Source organism: Sitodiplosis mosellana, unplaced genomic scaffold, assembly GCF_009176505.1.
Source record: "Sitodiplosis mosellana isolate CC-2019 unplaced genomic scaffold, AAFC_SMos_1.0 Smas_scaffold_6837, whole genome shotgun sequence".
NCBI lineage: Eukaryota > Metazoa > Arthropoda > Insecta > Diptera > Cecidomyiidae > Sitodiplosis > Sitodiplosis mosellana.
The window spans coordinates 1-5212 of NW_022601980.1; the positions used below are offsets into that span (position 1 = coordinate 1).

Sequence of the window (5212 nt, forward strand, 5' to 3'; positions counted from 1 at the left end):
GGAAAATGCAAGGCTCCTGGTACACCTGATGAGTAAGTAAAAGAAAAAAACTCGATCATGTGCTGTATCTTCTTCATTCAACGTGTGCTATTATCTCGTTTCAGTTGCGAATTTAGCGCCATGATTGCAACTTGCATTAAAAAGGAATGTGAAGCCCGTGGCATCACCGTGGACAGCATTCAATAATTCATTCAATGAAAACTAACCGACACTTGCTTTCAATGTAACGAATACCAAATCACTTCTGCAATTTTTCAATAAAATATCAATGAATTGTGTGAATAATAGCAATTTTGTCTTTTTTTGTTCGCATTTGTCTGTAATAAACAATAGCCGTCAACACGAACTATCACATGTGATTAAGATCAGGACATCGTTTGCATGTTCTCGATGACGATTAAATCTTTTTCTGATTAGTAAGAGACAGATTGTTCGTGAATGTACTAAATTTAGTCATTCCATAGAAGAATGGCAAACTGCACGGTTCATTGCTATTTGTTTCTGTGTTCAGCAGTTGCTGTGTTCCATTCTGCGAAAAGTGTAAATTCCCACTTCACTTCGATATACGATAAAGTTTTGCCATTAAAACTAATATAAGCCGTTAAAATTTCAGATTGAGGGCACAGAGTTCGAACTTCAGAATCAAGACTCGAACTACGAAGCGACATTTAAATATGCTATGAATACGTGCAAAATCAAGGAAAGAGTTGCAGATGATGAAATTGAGAGAATTGTGAATAAATTTCTACCTTCCACTAAAACGGAGAAGTGTTTTGTTGCATGCTGGCTTGAATCATTTCACGTGGTATGAATCCAAAAAAAAAACGGAATCAAGTGCATTTTATTATGTTTTATTGAAATTTTAGATAAACAATCGACGTTTCTTTCGTGATCAATATGTTAAATTGTCCACGTATGGCCAAGATTTCGATGGAAATAAGCAGAAAAAATTAGAACAAATTTTAACTGGATGTAAGATACCCGACTGCAAACTTGAACGGTATATTTATTTGAATTTTTGAATGAATTCATTATTTCAGCACGTATTCAGTTTTATGCTACGTTTTACTCTTAATTCATCCTAGATGCGAACTTGCCTATCAAATAATGAAGTGTGTGTATGACGGCGCAAAGAAATTGGGTTTAAATCCAAAAGATTTATAAAAAGTTTTTCTGAACACACGTTTATGTATGTGTATGTATGTATTATGTGTGGATCATTGATTGATGTACTTTTTTTTAAAAAATAAACCTTGATAAAAACCCAAGTTTTGTTCTTAAAAAAACATTTTTTTTATTGTGAACCGGCCATATATCCTGGATAATCAATGAGGAGAAATTCTGATTTATTGTTGTTGTGGTGGTCGTCGTGGCATGAATCGTAATCCGATAGCAATACATTGCTTCTTATGGAGGCTGAATGGATGGATTTTTGTAAGAGCGCCTCTAGTGAAAATATCTTAGAATGATGGAATATTTCGAACTTTAATACGCTTTTCTGCTAATTTATCCAAACTCACCTCTTAAGTGGTAAATTAAAACCAATAAATATTTACACATCGAAATATCTCGAAAACGGCTGGGAAAATCGGCAAAATGGACCGTGGTGTCACTCCCTAAAGGGAATGTGGACACCCGGCTGGTTTGATGGCCCAAAGCTCAAATCCAGTGGATTCGAGCTGATCCATGGGCTCTCAGGATTTGGTCTGATTCCCAGCTTTTCCTTTCTTGTGAGCATCTTTACAAGTCACACTCATGTTTTGTATGGAATTTCACCACAGGGCAAGTGCTGGGATCAGGCCAAATCCCAAGAACCCATGGATGAGCTCAAATCCACCGGATTTGAACTTTGGGGCATCAAACCAGCCGGGTGTCTACACTCCCTCTAGGGAGTGACACCACGGTCCATTTTACCGATTTTCCCAGCCGTTTTCGAGATATTTTCATGTGTAGTTAATGAGAAAGATATCCGCCATGACAGCATTTTGGCCCGCCATGTTGGTATTTTGGTTTATATTAACAGAACATTCTCTACTTTGAGAGTCAACGTTTCTAAACGTTAACACAAATATGATCTGTCATAATAACATTCACCACTTCTTATGTGCTTCAGAGAGCTTCTGACAGCGCCATCCATCCGAAGCGTTTGAAACATTAAAGGCTTTTGCTGATTTTTTCTGCCGCATTTTCATTTGAGCTATCCCCTTATGGCATGAATTTTCTCATTTCATCTTGTCGCTTTTGGATACCTTCTTCGGTACATTCCATAATTTTGAATGCCAGCTCGCAACTGCAAGAGAAAACAAATCACCAATCATCAATTGAGAAAGAAATTTGAAGAACGTAACATTTGAATATGATTTCTTACCGATCTGAGTCCATCAACGGTGCACATTCTTCAGAAATTTCTTTGACAATTCGAACGAGTTCATTGCTAGGTACATTGTTTCCCGGTGCCATTTGGCTCATAAAATGGCCTGATTTCTCTACAGACAATTTACCGTTGACGAGCTTGAAATGGAAAAAAAAATTTAAATAGTAGCAACATTTTCATTCAATAATTGTTGAGTATTTTCAATAAAAAATGCTTGGTTTGAAGTGATTTTCTGTTGATATTTCCATAAATAGCAAGAAATTGAATGTGAAATTTGTAATTATAGGGAAAAAATATGTTGATCCAATAAACCATGCATGAAAATAAGTTATTAAAGCAATCTTGTATTAGAATCACATCAAACAGCAATGGACCAAATGTATGTTCATTTTTTTTTGTTTAGAATAAATGAGAGTAGTGAAAGAGATATTTTTTATGAATAAAATAAATCATCCTACTGAAAAATTGGACTATTGTTTTCCTAATTGGATTTATCTAGATGACACTGTCGTGAAAAAAATTCGAATGATCTACAGCTATGACAGAAACCAATGAACAAGTAAAAGGCGTCGCCAGATTTCCATAAATAATTTTACATTTCGGCATGAACATTGGCTAATCTGAAACCAATAAAGCAATCATCAATTATTTTTCTGTCAAGATCTATTTTTCAATCGATTGCCGCACGTCAATATTTCCTAATCAAGCTCAAACTTTGCTATCCCAAAAAGAAATTGACACCAGTTTAGTGCTGCTTTGCCGCTCTCACACTAAAGCATACTGTGTGTAGTGTGGTGTGAGAGCAGCAAACCAGCGCTAAACTGGTGTCAATTTCTTTTTGGTATATAATGAGCTTGACATTGTTCGAATGTTCCAAAAGTGAATTGGTTGTCAATTAGAACAGTCTCTAAAAACTATCGAAGGCACTTGTGGAATATACTTGTGAATCCGCTGAAAATGAATTCAATTAAATTGTTGGGGTTGATCTTTGCCGTTTTTGTGGTCGCATTGGTCACAGTACGTAATTTCCCCTCTTATTTAATCGATTTAATTATTAACATAATCTACACATTGTCTAAATGAATCATTTAGGGCAGAACCAACCAAGGAGCAGAAGAAAATTTGCATGGCGATTAATGAGGATTGCAGGTAAATTAAAATTTAGGGGAAATTGGGGAGTTCCGGGCCACAGTTTATTTTTCGTTCATAACTTTGTGATAAATATAATTTTCTTCAAAATTAGAATATCTCAGTTGTAGTACGCCTCAAATCCTACCATTTGAGTATTTTCACTTATAAAAATTCAACTTTGCTAAAAAAAATTTGGTGGTTGGCAGAAAAAGGACGTTTTTGACATTTTCAAAAATCATGGGGAATTGCGGGCCACTTCATGGATTGACATAAAACTGACAATATATTGGTGAAAAATGTTTATTGATCGTTCAAAATGACAAAAGAAATTATTTTAAATGAAATGAAATTGAAAATTCGTAAAATCAAGATCAAAATTAGTCCGATAATTCGCAGGTAGCGCATGTAAAAGAGCTGGTCGTCATATTGGCGCATTTCAAGTGAACTAACTTGGTCGCATGAATCGCAATGAATGGAATTATTTCGATTGAGCTTCTTTGGCATGTTTTCCTTGCAAATGATGCAGATGTAAACATCTTCTTCTTCTTCAGTAGAAGATTGAGTGCGTTGTTTCTTCTTTGGCGTGGTTGATACTGCACGGGCTTTGCGCTTCTTTTTTGCTTGTGGTTTTGTTTTTGCATCCTTTCGTTTTTGTTATTTTTCCAATTTCTGGCTCTTTCTTCGCATAATAACGTGGCATCGGTGTCATGATGACTACGAAATTGTCGAAAAACAAAAATATATGTTTGAAAAGGCCACTTAACTGATATTTTGTCGAAATTTGGCTTGAAAAACATTGAATGTGCAATAAACATGCGTTTTGAACTCATTTAGATGAGTGTCATTAGTGTCAAAAATGTAGTGGCCCGTAATTTCCCAGAAAAAATGGCCCGGAATTCCCCAAATGCTCATAATTACAAGATGATTGCGCATGACTCACTCAATGTATCTTTATGCAAAATTCCTTTTGTGAGGTGAAAGAATAATGACACACCATAAAAAAAAACATACTTACCGAATTTATTATAGTCGTTTAAAATATGCAAACACGATGATTAGAAGAAAATATTTTAGAATTTTTGTAAATGCACTTATTGCAGAGAGCTCACAGCACGTGTTCACGCGTCGAGTGGTTATAGGAAACTAATATTGGGCTAAGACAAGACAAATGAAGCAATTTTGACTTGTCTAACTATTCAAGTGACAGAGAAAAGTCGGGTGGCCCGCAATTCCCCATGGCCCGCAATTCCCCATGGCCCGCAATTCCCCATGGCCCGGAATTCCCCAATTTCCCCTACCTAATAAGAGTTTTGATTGTGTGAGCGAATAAATGAATGAACATTTCAATAATCTTGTAAAAAATGAACTCTTCCAGAAAATCCAATGGTGCAACCGAGGAGGACGGAAATAATTTGTGCTCTGGAAAGATGCCAGAAACTAAAACTGGGAAATGCACAGCCTCTTGCGTTATGAAACAATTCAAACTGGTAATTCTGTCTTAAGTTTAAATAAAAAAGACTAAAAACTAATTTCATTCTACATTTCGCAATAGGCTAAAAAAAATGGTGCCAATCTTGAAGCTGACTGTGATGTCGTCGCAGAATTAGTTGAAGCAAACGAAGCCAATACAACAACAATCGCTGCAATTAAGGATATTTGAGGAAAATGCAAGGCTCCTGGTACACCTGATGAGTAAGTAAAAGAAAA

The 5212-nt window shown here is 35.8% G+C and overlaps 2 long non-coding RNA genes and 1 pseudogene across 2 annotated transcripts; all 3 read left to right on the forward strand.

Annotated features, from left to right (window-relative positions):
- Window positions 1-287, forward strand: LOC129579972 (uncharacterized). Its single transcript, XR_008689309.1, has 2 exons — window positions 1-32; window positions 105-287. It is a non-coding gene; the product is annotated as an uncharacterized LOC129579972 (long non-coding RNA).
- Window positions 288-471: 184 nt separating this feature from the next.
- Window positions 472-1374, forward strand: LOC129579970 (uncharacterized). The gene is made up of 3 exons (XR_008689308.1): window positions 472-540; window positions 614-805; window positions 867-1374. It is a non-coding gene; the product is annotated as an uncharacterized LOC129579970 (long non-coding RNA).
- A 1957-nt stretch (window positions 1375-3331) lies between these two features.
- On the forward strand, window positions 3332-5201 carry LOC129579971 (general odorant-binding protein 19d-like; annotated as a pseudogene).
- The last annotated feature ends 11 nt before the right edge of the window (window positions 5202-5212 follow it).